At 46.2% G+C, this 15724-nt stretch overlaps 1 long non-coding RNA gene across 1 annotated transcript; it reads right to left on the bottom strand.

The window, feature by feature from the left end:
* Window positions 1-11835: 11835 nt before the first annotated feature.
* LOC123088649 (uncharacterized) lies at window positions 11836-13859 on the bottom strand. The gene is made up of 3 exons (XR_006441996.1): window positions 13250-13859; window positions 12991-13111; window positions 11836-12171 (listed from the first exon to the last, which is right to left on the bottom strand). It is a non-coding gene; the product is annotated as an uncharacterized lncRNA (long non-coding RNA).
* Window positions 13860-15724: the final 1865 nt, after the last annotated feature.

Below are 15724 nucleotides of genomic sequence, written 5' to 3' on the forward strand. Positions count from 1 at the left end.
CCACCGAGGATACTCATGACCGTCAAAGATGGGGCAGGACACGTTCCTCAATCCTGCAGTCGACATAACTAAACTCCAGGCGGTTAAACCAAAATCACACAGAACAAGGGAGTACCTCGCTCTGATACCAATTGAACATGCATTATATCGACTAGAGGGGGGTGAATAGGCAATTTTTATGAATTCTTCACTGAGAAATTTGCTGGTGAGGAAATTCCTAAATGAAGAACTACTAGCAGCGGAATAAGTACTCAAATGTAAACATAACAGAACACAAGCATGGTCATCATAATGGAATGAAGACAAGCGCAGAGTACAAAAAGCGTAAACACAGGATAACACAGAAAGAAGATGGACAGACTGAAGAAATTGAACTAAGGGAATTGAGAAAGTCTTCAGTCAAAGTCTTCAAACAGATATGAACACAACAACAGAAATGAGGAAATGAAAGAGTTGAGGAAATAGAACCAGTAAGCTTGGTGAAGACAATGGTTTGGTAGACCAGTTCCAACTGCTGTCTCAGTTGTACATCTGGTTGGAGCAGCTGAGTATTTAAACTCGAGGACACCCAGTCTTGGACACACAGTCCTCACCGTATTCTCCTTGAGCTAAGGTCACACAAACCTCGCCCAATCACTCGTGGTAAGTCTTCAGGTGACTTCCAAACCTTCACAGACTAGGTCACTCGGCGATCCACAATTCCTCTTGGATGCTCTAGACCATGATGCCTAACCGTCTGGAAGAAGCATAGTCTTCAAAGGTAACAAGCATCGGATCCACGCAGGATCAATATCTTCAGTGATGCTCAATCACTTTGGGTTTGTAGGTGTTGGGTTTGGGTTTTCCTCACTTGATGATTTTCGCTCAAAGTCCTCGGAGGATGGGATGCTCACAAACGACAAGTGTCAGTTTCTCCCGGAGCAGCCAACCAACTAGTGGTTGTCGGGGGCGGCTATTTATAGCCTAGGGAGCAGCCTGACATGATAAGACATAAATGCCCTTCAATGATATGCCCGTTAGGTGGGTAGATATTTTTGGACAGCTGGCGCATAGCACAGCAACGGTCAGAATTTTGACTCCCAAATTCCTCAGGGCTATCATGTTTCTCATTGTGTAGGCAATCCGCACTAGCGGATTCCTAACTCCTCAGTCAGAACAAATTCCTTAGAGACCAGAAGAACTTCGTCTCTGTCACTGAAGAATATGACCGAACTGTATGAGATTTCCAATGGCTTCACTCGAAGGGATTGGTAGGTGTAGGATTTTGAGTTGAGCATCACTTGGAAAATTTTCCTTAGTATTTCCTCAACCCACTTTAATAGTACAGTATTTCCTATGACTCAAGAAAGAGAAAATGAAACTATAAAAACAAGAGTCTTCACGCTTCATGTTCCTCGAACGATTACCAAGTCTTCAAGGTTACACCAATTTCTTCACTTTCAAAGTCTTCAGAAGTCCAAAGTCTTCAGTTGAAGAACTTCATTTTAGGGGTCGACTTTCTCTGTAATTATCAAACTCCTCATACTTATAGATCTGTGTACACTCACAAACGCATCAGTCCCTTAACCTATAAGTCTTCAATACACCAAAATCACTAAGGGGCACTAGATGCACTTACAAGCTGTGAACTGAGGCATGAGCGACGATACCAGTGGTGTTGAAGTGATGTTGTCCACTTCAATTTTTTCATCTATCTGCTCTGATGAAGCAGCAAAAGGATTTTCTTCATCGGACTCGCTTGGAATCACATATTCCTCACCAAATGGAACAATCTCCTTTGATGGCATGCTTGAGATAGGAACAACACCTATTGGGTTTGCATAAGAGCTTGTCAAAGTCTTCACTTTCTTTGGAGCTGAAGACTCTGAGGAAAAAGATGCTTTCCTTTTCTTCACAGCTGCTTGCTCTGCACTTTGTTTTTCTTTGCTTCTGATGTAGAAGGAAGGTTGATGCTTGTCTGTGCAGGAGGAGCACAGGAAATTGGTGCAGTTTATTCAGGCACAACTGATGCAGTTGCCCTGACTTGACCAGTTTCTTTAGGCATAGTAGAAGATGCTTCAACTGCCCTGGCTTGTTCTTCAGGCGCAACACTAGAGGTTGCGCTGGCAGTTTCTTCAGCGGCTGGAGTTTCTTCATCAGCCCTGGTGCTTTTAGAATCACCAACAGCCTGATTGTCATCATCCGTGCTGGCATGTTCTTTAGTTGGTTGTGCAGATGCTTCAGCCTGAGGAATTTGATGTTACGTTGGGGCTGCAACATTTGAGGTGAATCCCTTCCCCATTCTGACGAATCTGACTTTGGCTCCTAGCCAATCTGCATGGTACGAGTCAAATTCATCACTGAGTGCTTTGATCTCAGTTTGCATGGCTACAAGTTCATCAGGAGTCATAGTGACATGCTTCTTCAAAAATCGCTCCTTCTTGTACTGAGCTTTCTTCAGTTGCCTAGCCTTTTCAAACTTCCATTTTTCTTTGCCTATGAAGGTAGTCAGCATATGACTTTGGCCAGGTGTAAGATTGAAGTCAGGCATAGGAGTGTTGGGGTCCTTGTGCTAGAGATCAATGAAGTTAAGGATCAACTTGGGATCCAGTAGAAGAGGCACAACACTTCCTTTGGCTCTAGCGGCCCGTTGCTGCCGGTTTGTGATGATTTCTGCTAATTCCTCATCATCAACTTCGTCTTCACTAGATGGTACATGAAAGGCAATCTTCTTCCTATGTGGACTTGGCCTAGTGCCTCGTCCAGCAGTGGCCTTTGTCTTCAGCAAGGTTGGGCCTATTGATGACGGAGGAGGAGCTGAAGAACTTGCAGATGCTCCTGAAGCAATAGAGATACCGGCTATCCTTTGGCAAGAGGCGTGGCGCACATGTGCCAAGGACTTTGCAGCAGCAGCTGAAGGTTTTGTAACAGTGGGGACTGGAGCTGCTTGAGGAATATGTCGTGAGGGCTTTGATGAGCCTGGCCGTTAGGCCATTGCTGAGGAACTGGGCTTGTGCGCAGGCTTCTTGGGCATAGCCTTTTTGGGCTTGCTAGCAGAGGCCTCAGCAGCGGCAACAACAGAATCTTCATTGAATTTCTTCACTGCTTCTTTTGCCATTTTGGCCAGTGCCGTTTAGCCCACTCCTTGGGAAATTCCTCACCTCTTCTGATGCTAGAGGGATCAGCAACTTGGCCTGGTGCCAATGGAGGTCTTGGGCATGGAGGGTGTACTGCGAATTTCTTCACATACTTGGGAGTCACATATCTGTCCTCCCTCCATTCTCTGGACCACCTCCTTCTATCCTCTGTATGCGCACCTTGCGCTGATTTTTGTTCTCCTTGCCATGTTTGGCTTCATCAGGAGTGCAATATTCCTCATAGATGTCATCTGGGATCTCAAAGGCAGTGTTTGCTTCTGGTCTCTTTCCTCCCTTCTGAGGTCTTTTGTTATCCCATTTTCTTCAGCTGAGGATTTTGAACAATAGAATTCTCTAACCAGGTATGCAATTTGTCTTTGAGGAACGCTGCAAATGAGTTAAGTTGATGAGAACCTAGTGATTCAGTAGTGGACATGTGTACCTGTGAACAGAGTATAGGTGCGAAGAATTTGGAGAGGTCATATGCATTCTCAAAAGTTTTTCAAAAGAACAAGTTTGAGGAATTTGACCAGGAGTGTCTTGAGGATTTCATTAAGCGGTCTTTGACTTAGGTTCCAGAGTTGTATAGATTTAAAATCCACACAATTGAGGAATCTTGAGGAAAAACATTGCTTAGAGAAATAGATTAAGAACAGATGCATGTGTGGTATTTATGAGTGTGGAAGTTGAAGAATAAACACATTTTGAAGATTTTGTGGAAATCATCAGAATAAACAAGGGTAGTAAAAATAAATTTTTACTCTTGACGAAGAACACGACGAACTGGGAGTTGTAGATGGGAAGTTCATCTATTCAGATCTTCCACGCCCTGACTCGGCGGCGGAAGACAACTATGGGCGGCGGCGGAGTGAAGATTTCCACGGGCGGCGCGATACGACGGCGACGAGGTCGAGGCAGTGAAGCTCTTTCTCACCGGCGATGATGGAAGTAGTAGTGGCGCTAGGTCAAAGAGCTCGAGCGAGGGGAGTGAGGTCGAGCGGGGTAAATGAGGTCTGAGGAGGGTGAGGGGTATTTATAACCAAAGTGAAAAACCACTGTTCGAGGAAAATGGACGTACGTGCCCCTGACCCTTCTCATCCTAGCGACATGTGTCACCCACGTACAGTGAAGGTGGAGATCATGGGTGAATAGGATAATCATACCGTGGGATGCGGAATGGTTTGAGCGGCAAACGCCGAAAATTTAGATAAGATAATTTTAAAGTTTCGTTTGCAAATTCTTGAGCTGACAAGGACACAATGAAGATTTTGAAAGGGTTTCAAATAGAACGCACATGAAGAATTTGTGAACAGACTGGGTTAAGTTTAGCATAGAGGGGGAAGGGTCCGATCACATTCACTTAGCAGAAAAGTCTACTTGAAGAACTAGCAATAAGTGAATGCTGTAGAGGACATAAACACACACACACACACACACACACACACACACACACACACACACACAGACACACACACACACACACACACACACACACACACACACACACACACACACACACATATATATATATATATATATATATATATATATACAGACGGTCTATTCTGCTAATATTAGCAGAATAACTATTTTGCACACCACTTCCGCACTGCACGCTGAACGCAAGTGCACGTCATTCTTTGAACCAAGTGTGCTGCAGTACTCACACGCGTGAACTTCTCGTCGAAAAAAACTGCACGCGTTATTTTTTCAGTACTGTTTTCGCTCTAATTTTTTAACCGTTTATCGGAATGAGGCGTGTAATATAGCGTTGAAAAGCTATGGATTAGGCGCAACTTTGACATGTTGAACTCTTTTCGATATTCCACACGGTTTAAGAGCAGTTTTGAAATTGGTGCGTCCCATGACGAGTGGCAGCAAGCGTTTTTTCGCGATTTCTTCTAAACCGCTGGTCGGAACAAAGCAAATGATACACCGTTGGAAAGATATCATCGAGGCACATCTTTTTCATATCTATTATTTTCTCTAATTCATTACGGTTTAAGAGCGGTTTCAAATTTACTAAATCGCGGAATTCTGTTTTTCAAATTTTTTAAAATTTTCGCTACTGTTTTAGCCTCAGTTTTTGAACCGTTTGTCGGAACGAGACGTATGATACGCCTTTGGAAATCTACGAACGAGGCGCAACTTTCATATGTTGAAATGTTTTTGAGATTCCTTACGGTTTTTAGTTAATTTTACAAATCGTGCGGCTGACGACGGGAGGCAGCGGCCATTTTTCGCGAAATTTTTAGAAACCGGTTGTCGAAATGATTCAAATGATATGCCGTTGGAAAGATATCGATGAGGCGCAACTTTTTCATGTAGAACACTCTCTCTGATTCCTTACGGTTTTAAAACAATTTTGATTTTAACGAAATGCGGACATTGTTTTTTCGCGACCCAAAATCATCGTATGTAGTGCATCAGACAGAAAACGGCACTGCTTCGGACTAAAAACGCACTTCATCGGACGGGCAAGTGAGCTGCACTCCTTTGTCGGACGTAAATTTTCTCACACATGTTTTTATGAGTTTTTGTCGTCTTTTTCTACTTTTTTAATGAACGAGGGCGGACCGCCAAGACGAGGGCAAGTGATCCGTGACATAAATCAAAGTGAACCACATTACTATTCTATTATTTCGGCAACATTCTTTTCACACTTTCATCTTGGGCGCAAGTGAACAGTATCACTCTCGAAAATGAACTACATTCAAGGACCAAGCGCACTGCATGTGTTTGACGGAATCGACTGAGTTTTGAAACACACATACACATCGTGCACTGCATGTGTTTTTCACGGCACCGAAATCATCGTGTGTACTTCATCAGACAGATGAACGCACTGCTTCATACTGAAAACCGCACAGCATGGGACAGGCAAAAGAACTGCATGATTCTTTTTTGTCTGACGAAAATTTTCTCAGACGAGAAAGTGGATCACACTGCATATCGGGGCATAAGTGAACGGCAACACTATCGAGAAATGAGTCACATTAGTTTTTTTTGTCGTTTGTGTTACATTTTTCTGCACTTTACGAGATGAACAACATCATACACTGCTTCTGACGGAAAACCGCACTGCATTAGATGGGCAAACAAACTACATGTTTTCTTTTGTTTTTTATTTCTAAAAATTTATGAACGAGAGTGGACCGCAGAGACAAGGGCAAGAGAACCACTACACGAATTGAAGGGAGCTGCAAAACTCTAATGCTCCTTGTTTATCCAGAGTACAAACACAGACAAATTACAATGACGGGGGACTTAAGAGTATAAATCCACAATTTTTCCATGAAATGCAAGCCAGTCGCCAGTGCACTGCAAGTCCAACCCCCACATCACTACACTCAACAAGAAGATACAACAAAAGAGAGACAGTGAGCTACAAAAACAAAGATATGGACCGCTAGCACCGGCTATACTGCATGCCTGCTATGATCTAGCATTCCCGTGAAAACAATTCCAATGAAGAGAAAAAAATGTGTACGCCAAGCGGTGGCATGTCGCAGGCGGATGCAAGCACATCACGTCTTCCTTCCCCTGGGAGCTCATGGCAGCGGGCTGGGAAAGGCCGAAGTCATGGGGTGTCGCTGCCTTTGGCCACCCAGAATCAAACCGTGATTCTGAACCGCATTGCTACTGATACCGAACGGCACGCAGCACGCCCGCGAGCAGCCACTGGGTGTGCTTTCCAATGAAGACAACGAGGAAAGGCGGCTGTGTCCGTTCCAGTCTCTGCGTCAGTTGTTGAACGCCTCGACGCTGAAGTCCAGGAGTGTCATGCCCAATATGCGACCCTATCCAAAAGGAACTCGAGGGTCCCACCAAGGATAGACCCACATATTGAAACGCTTTTGCAAGGTGGATATCATTACATCAACATTACATAATAGATGGGGATACATACATAAGGCATACAATGCCACACGAATACAACATCACAATACATAAGAGCATCATCCAACTACGGATGAAACACAAACAGAAACTCAAACGACATCCACCCTGCTAGCCCAGGCTGCCGACCTGGAACCTATCCCCTGATCAAAGAAGCAGAAGAAGAACTCAACGCAAGCAAGCATCGCTCTCGCGTCATGATCATTGCATAACCTGTACCTGCAACTGTTGTTGTAGTAATCTCTGAGCCATGAGGACTCAGCAATCCCATTACCATGGGTATCAAGACTAACAAAGCTTAAAGGGAAAAGGAAGGGGTCAAGTGATGAGGCTGCAGCAGCGACTAAGCATATATGGTGGCTAACATACGCAAATAAGAGCGAGAAGAGAGCAAAAAGAACGGTCGTCAACTAGTAATGATCAAGAAGTGATCCTGAACTCCTGCTTACGTTAAACATAACCCAAAAACCGTGTTCACTTCCCGAACTCCGCCGAGAAGAGACCGTCACGGCTACACACGCGGTTGATGCGTTTTAATTCGGATCTGGTGTCAAGTTATCTACAACCGGACATTAACAAATTCCCATCTGCCTATAACCGCAGGCACAGCTTTCGAAAGATTATACCCTGCAGGGGTGTCCCAACTTAGCCCATGACAAGCTCTCGTGATCAACGAAGGAATATACCTTCTCCCAAGAAGACCCGATCAGACTCGGAATCCTGGTTTACAAGACTTTTCGACAATGGTAAAACAAGACCAGCAAAGCCGCCCGATGCGCCGACAATCCCGATAGGAGCTGCACATATCTCGTTCTCAGGGCAACACCGGATGAGACATCCTACGAGTAAAACCAGCCCTCGAGTTGCCTCGAGGTGGCCCCGCAGTCTACTCGGTTCAGACCAACACTTAGACAAGCACTGGCCCGGGGGGGCTAAAATAAAGATGATCCTCGGGTTGGCCGAACCAAGGGAAAGGATAGGTGGTGGTGAGGCAAATGGTAAAACCAAGGTTGGGCCTTGCTGGAGGAGTTTTATTCAAAGCGAACTGTCAAGGGGGTCCCATAAATCACCTGACCGCGTAAGGAACGCAAAATCCGGGAATATAACACCGGTATGACGGAAACTAGGGCGGCAAGAGTGGAACAAAACACTAGGCAAAAGGCCGAGTCTTCCACCCTTTACCAAGTATATAGATGCATTAATAATATAAGAGATATTGTGATATCCCAACCAAAATCCTGTCCACCATGGAGCAATCTTCAACTTCACCTGCAACTAGCAACGCTATAAGAGGGCTGAGCAAAGCGGTAACATAGCCAAACAACGGTTTGCATAGGAAAGGTGTCAAAGGTTAGAGGCTGACATGGCAATTTGGGATGGCTTGATAAACAGGTGATAGGTAGCGCAGCATAGCGATAGAACGAAACAACTAGCATAGCAATGATAGTAGTGAGATCCAGGGTAGCGGTCATCTTGCCTGAAATCCCGCAAGGAAGAGGAACGAGTCCATAAAGAAGACGAACGGATGAAGCCACGAAGACGAACCAAGCGTAGACGAACGAATCCTCACGATCGCAACGATACGGGAACTATCGAGAAGAAGCACACAACATAGTAAACACACCACACATGAACAAGGCATGATGCACAACCAAGCATGATGCATGACAAAGGCTACATAAAGCTACTCATGGCAAGGAATGATGCAAACAGGAGCAACACATCAAGGCAAGTTTAAATAAGGCCGGGAACAACATATAACAATTCCGGTAAGTCCTCATATGCAAATTTAGAAATTGGTCCAGATCTGAATTAACCTTATGTTCAAGTTGTTAAACAGCCATTTAATATGCACAAAGATAATCTACACGAGATTCTAGTCAAGTTACATATAAAGTTCATTTAGATCGGAGCTACGGCCTAGAAGATATGAGCAACACAAGTCAAACATGGCATTGATGCAAAATGCACTCAAATATCAATCAAACACCTCAAAACATGAATGCAACATGATAATATAAAACTACAAGCAATTCTAAGCAAGTTTCATATAGAGCACACTCAAAACGGAGCAACGGTTCAACACACACACATGGAACAAGTTTAAAGGACAAACTGTCCAAAACAGCAACTAGGCATATTGCAAGCATCAAAACAACATGCTACAGCACCACAATATGAAAACAAAAGGCATGGACATGATGTACAGGTAAAGCGCAACAAAATATGAACACTGAGCTATCTCTAGAAATCACTAGAACATGCTCAAACACACATGGTAAGATTGCAAGTTATAACAATTTCAGACTTTGCAGAAAATAACATCACGATGCAATGTTTAGAGCTATCAAACAACATGTTACAGGAACTTATCATGGCAAACAAAGGCATGGAATGAATCTACTAAATGCATAGATTAAAAGTCATTTACTGACCATAAGCCAAAAAGGATCAGAAAATATGATGGCACCCACGTAAACATAGCAAGTTATATTACAGATTCATACATGGCAGAAACAGAATTATGAAGGCATGTAAATGAGCTTGTGCAACTCACTACAGAGCAATACATGGCATGGCAAGGCAACCAACAGTAAGAAGACATGTTTATGAAGCTAAGCATGGCAATAGCAAGGTCATAGGGTGCATGGAACACTAGCAAAACACATGGGAACAAGTGAACTTAATGTTAACAGGCTGACAGCAACATTATGAAGCAACTTTGGAACAAGATATGAACAAGCTACAGCAATCTATAAATGCAACCAGGGGCATGGATGGATATAACATAACATTTAGAACAAAACATGTTTAATGATCATCTCCAGATTATGCATAGAATGATTTGTAGCAGCATGTTTATATAGCATCACGAAATAACAGATTCAGCCTAGCAAAACAGCAACATCATGTACCCTACTTAACAAGCTCGATTCACTCACCACAAGTCATTGCATGATAAGATAAGCATAGCATCATCAAGAAGACATGTTTGTGAAACAAACCAAGTCAAGAACAAGTCCATAGCATGCAAGGATCAACTACAACAACCTTGGCAAAATTGAATAACATGTAAACAATCTGCCAGGAAACATTTTGAAGCAAACGTAGAGCACGAAAATGACATGCTAGACTACTCCATAATTGCAATCAGGGGCATGAATGGATATACAATAACCATATGTTCAAAACACCCTTACTGAAGTATCTCAAAATATACATGGATCTCTCTGTAGCATCAAGTTTACATGACATCAAAATAACAGCAGAACAGGGACTAAAATCAGCAACATCACGATGCCTAGTTTGCATGCTTGTGCTAGTCACCACATTGATCACAAAAACACATGGTAAGCACCTCTGTAAAGAAGACATGACATAGTTCAAAACACATGTAGACATCAACCTCATAGGATGCACACATCAATCATGGCAAAAATGACAAAAGAGCTCGTTCTGATAACAGACAACAGAAAACATTATGAAGCACTCTTACAACTATGATTCAGGCATCTAGATGACCTCAAATGCATATGATGCAATGTAATGAAATGATGTACTCGTTGAGGCGAACAATTTGACACATTACACGCACAAAACGGAGCTACGAATGCGGAGATACAATGCGGTGAACATGGCATGAAAATTACAGCAAATCTGGGGACTTAGGCAGAATTTCACCTCCGGGAAAAGTCAACCCGGGACGGAGGCGTGCGGGACGAGGAGATCCGGGACGAGGCGGAGGCGTTTGGTTCCGGGGATGGGTGGATCTGATCCAGCTTCATCTCCGGCGAGGTTCCGCGAACTCCGGCGAGGAGGGCAGCGCCGGCGACGAGGGATCCGCGGAGGAGGCGAGGGGACGGCGGGGACGCGGTGGAGGCGCGGGTCGACGGGGATGGCACGGGGCGCCGGCGGGCGGAGACGGCAGCGCCGAGCTCCGCGAGCTCCATGGCGGCGCCGGCCATGGAGGTCCCAGCGGCGGGGCGGATCGGGACGGGCGGCGGCGCGGCGGAGCGCGGCTGGGCCGTGAGGAGCTCAGGCTCCGGCGGGGACGAGCGGTGGCGGGGCGGCTAGACGTCCGGCCGGGAGCGGGCGGGCGGATCCGGCCACCGGCGGCGGCGGGCGGCGGCCGGCGCGGGGTGCGGGCGACCCCGGGCGCGCGGGACGGCGGCGGGCGCCGGCGCGGGCGGCGGTTGCGGAGGACGGGCCCCGCGGGGGCCGGCGGCGGGCCTGGCGGGCCGCGGGCGGCGTGCGGGCGCGGGCGAGTCGGGCGGCGACACGTGGCGGCGGCGGAGCAGGTCAGACACGTCCGGCACGACGTGGACGTGTCCGGCGGCGCGGGAAGAAGATTTTTTTAGGGTTAGGGGGAATTGATCTGGGATTTTTGGGGAGAGGGGCATATTTATAGATAGAGGGAGCTAGGAGAGTCCAAATGGAGCACGGTTTTTGCCCACACGATCGTGATCGAACGACCGAGATCATGAAGGGGAGTTAGATGGGTTTTGGGCCACTTTGGAAGGGGTGTTGGGCTGCAAAGAGATGGAGGCTTTTACGGTTACCCGGACAACCATTGAAGTACCAAACGGACTCCAAATGGCACGAAACTTGACAGGCGGTCTACCGGCGCTATACCAAGGCCGCTTGGCAAGCCTCGGTCCATTCCGAGAACGTTTAACACCCGCTCAAAATGAGAGACGAAAGGGAAACGCCGGAGGGCATAGGAGCGCCGGATTCCAAAACGGACAACGGGGAAGGGGCTCGGATGTATGAGACGAACACGTATGCAAAATGAAATGCACATGATGACATGATAAAATGCAACACGCAATCAAATGACATGGCAATGACGACGAATAACTGGCGGACACCTGGCGCATCGAATCCAGGGCATTACAAGGAGCTCCACGGCGTGAGTGCTGGGCCGCGGTGGAGTTGGTTGTTGGTAGAACCACACACCTGCGAGCCTGAAAACTGCACACACGCACCATGCAAGCTGCATGCATCGAGTCGTCGGATTGCATTGGACCACGGGGTGGACTGTGGGCATTGTGGAGTTGGTTGGCGGGCGTACTGCACGCAGATGCGCTCCGCACCACACGGGCGCGTCGAGTGAACTACATGGGGGCAGGTGTGGAGATCCTCATCCTCTTCTTGCCTGCAGGAGATTAACGATCAGCCGAACAACAAGCAGTCGTCACTCAAAGTAAAGCATATAAATGTTTCTTGAACTTTCTTGTGCTTTTCTTTAGCATTCATATTGCAGAAACAAATATTTTTTGCACTTCTAACTTGTTAAACCACTTCTAAAATTGTTTTCTAGAGAAAATGATGTGACAGCAACACTACAAGGTAGGGTGCCCCTCATGTAGGCCTGGGCGTTTGGTCTAACCGGACCAATCGGTTCGGTTTTCCGGGTAATGCAGAATTTCGGTTTCTTTAAACTGCAGACCGATCGGTCCTTTCAAAATTAAGTAACCAATATTTTTTGGAACCGATAATTCGGTTCGGTCATCGGTTTTGACCGAGCAAAACCGAAGTACATGCATATGAACTAATTTTACATGACTATACACAAAGTCAACCTGAATGCGTATGACTAAATTATCAGTAAAGAAGGCTGAGCAAAATATATTTCTAGTTTTATCAGTGTTCATGCAAGCAAGCTCACGACGATCAAAACCTCCGACGCCCTTATATTGTCAACTTCAGTAAGATAATACTCCGCCACTTCAACATACATAGGAATTTAGGGGGTTGAGATAAGGGAGAGCAAATATCCAGCATTATGGCTTATTATAACCATGGAACCTGCACTATCTATGACAGATCAGAATTTTGATCACGACCCTACCATCATATGCTTGCAGTACTATCCACATTTGGTTTTACAACAATCTTCAGAGATATACAACCGGTCTTGTTAGAGAAACTGAAGGGAGACGGTGAAGGGGGATTCATTCAGTGGAGCACCTACACGAGGGAGGAGACGGCGGTGCTGTCCCCGTAGCAGTCGCCCGGTTCGAGGTTCAGGTAGGCGGTGGTGCCGCGGGGACGCTCGCCGGCTCCTCGGCGGCAGGCTCGGGATGACCGCAGTTCTGTGCAGCTCGTCCGTATAATTAGAGGGAAGAACTAACAAAGTGAACATCACTAAAGATTGCACGACACTAAAAAATTAGGCACTACAACAGTTTTCATAGCAATCAAACAGATTCTGAAATTGCAAAGGGATTTACCACTATCATGGATGTAGCATCTTTAGTACCAGTCGCCTCCTCGTGGGCTGCACGTAGATGGGCACCAGATTGCAAACCCACACCCGCGTGCTGCACGACCACACTGATGGAACTGCACACCATACTGAAAAATGCATTACCTTGCCAACAGAGAATGAACTCATCGTCACGACATTACAGACACCTCGATGGATGTTGGCTGGGGAAGGGAGCAGGGGAGAAGGGTACTCGGTTGTGTCCACTGCCATACGCGCTGCTGCTCGTGGTTGTTGGGAGCGGGGGGTGATGCACCTGCATGGCCACGCGCGCCAAACCGCATCGCGTGCCCCGGCGCACTTGAAGCCCGGGACGCCTGGCCTGCAACAGGGAGGGAGGACTGCAACAGGAGGTGGCGTGCCTGGCGGTGGGGATCCGACGGGATCCGTTGGTAGCTGGGCTCTGCAGTAGCTGGCGTCCCCACGCAGGAGAAGGGGCGAGCTCTAGGCCATGGCCGCACTAGCCCCGGGATCCCCTCACATGTCCACGGCCACGGTGGTGCTGCTGCTCCACTGCGCCGGTGGAGATTGTGTGGCTGGCGATGGGGATGTCGCCGGATCCGTTGGTACCTGGGCTGGGCTCTAGCAGCGCGGGGTGGGGCTTCGGCGGCGCGTCGCGAGACGGGGCTCCAGCGGCGCGTGGTGGGGTGGGGCTCCGGCGGCGTGAGGAGGAAGGAGGCAGGAGGAGGATTGGGGCTGCGGGGTTCTATGCGGGAGGAGGTCGGAGGGGATTGGGTGTGTTTTGAGCGGTGGGTAGGGTGTTAGCAGAATAAGAGAAAGTGTTAGCAGAATAAGGTCTTAAGGGGTGTTATCATAATAGACCCACCCTATATATATATAGGCACACACACACATAGTCAATGAAGAACGAGATCGGAAAGAGTGAAGACATTGCAAAGTTGAAGAATTTGAACAACCGAGGAATTTCAAAAATTAAGAAAAACTCAAATTGAAGATTTTCAACTTTTGTTGGTGGCCTAACCCGCCGTATAAGAATGATGATTTCAGACGCCACGCACAATTGTCGTAGGGCTCTGAGAATCAAATTCTTTGTTAATTTCTTCACACTTAGAGGGTTAGTCTTCATCCATAGCAATTGAGCACAACACGAACCAGCAGCAGTAGAGAGTGATATGCAGTTTTGCTTCTTTGAGGACCAACATACTAAGGATCGTCCGAGGAAATGGCATGTGCCTGATATTGACTTGCGGTCCACACGATCACCAGCATAGTTAGAGTCTGAATATCGAATGAGATCAAAAACCGAGCCCTTGGCCATAATCCAAGTGTTAGAGTGTGAGTTAGATATCGAAGAATATGCTTCACAACCTTATGGTGTGATTCCTTCGGTGTAGCTTGAAAACAGGCACACATGCAAACACTAAGCATAATATCTGGCCTAGATGCACATAGATACAATAAAGAACCAATCATGGAGCGGTATACCTTTTGATCAAAGTCAATACCATTTTCATCAGTGCATAGATGGCCATTTGTGGGCATAGGTATTTTGACGCCTTCGCAATCTTGCATGCCGAATTTCCTCAACACATCCTTGAGGTATTTCTCCTGAGATATGAAGATGCCTTTGCGCTATTGACGAATTTGAAGACCTAAGAAGAATTTCAAATCTCCCATCATAGACATTTGATATTACTCACTCATCATATAGGCAAATTAGTCAGTGTAACGTTGGTTAGTACAGCCAAAGATAATATCATCAACATATATTTGGCACACGAATAATTCATCATCATAGATTTTAGTGAAAAGAGTTGTGTCAAGTGAACCGGGTTTGAAGCCTTTCTTCATGAGGAATTCCTTCAAAGTATCATACCACGCCCGAGGGGCCTGCTTGAGGCCATAGAGGGTCTTATTGAGTTTGAAGACTTTGGCAGGATGCTTTGAATCTTCAAAACCTGGGGGTTGAGCAACATATACTTCTTCCTCAAGCTTACCATTGAGAAATGCACTTTTCACATCCATTTAATATAAGATGATATTATGATGGTTAGCATAAGCAAACAATATGCGAATAGCCTCAAGTCTAGCAACATGTGCAAAAGTTTCATCAAAATCAATTCCTTCAACCTTTGTGTAGCCTTGAGATACTAGTCGTGCCTTATTCCTCACCACAAGGCCATTTTCATCTTGCTTGTTGCGGTAGATCCATTTGGTGCCGATGATATTGTGCTTGCGAGAGTCCGGTCGCTTGACAAGTTCCCAGACATTGTTGAGCTCTTACTGATGTAATTCCTCTTGCATTGCTTGAATCCACTCAGGTAGGGATGGAAACAAAGCTCGAAGCTCGTGAGCTAAAAAAGTAGCTCGTGACTCGGCTCGAATCGACTCGAACTCGAAGAATAATGAGTCGAGCCGAGCTTTAGTTTAAGTCGTTTATAGACCAAATTAAACAAGACAATCTCACGAGTACTCGTAT

Source organism: Triticum aestivum, chromosome 1B (assembly GCF_018294505.1).
Source record: "Triticum aestivum cultivar Chinese Spring chromosome 1B, IWGSC CS RefSeq v2.1, whole genome shotgun sequence".
NCBI classification, from domain to species: domain Eukaryota; kingdom Viridiplantae; phylum Streptophyta; class Magnoliopsida; order Poales; family Poaceae; genus Triticum; species Triticum aestivum.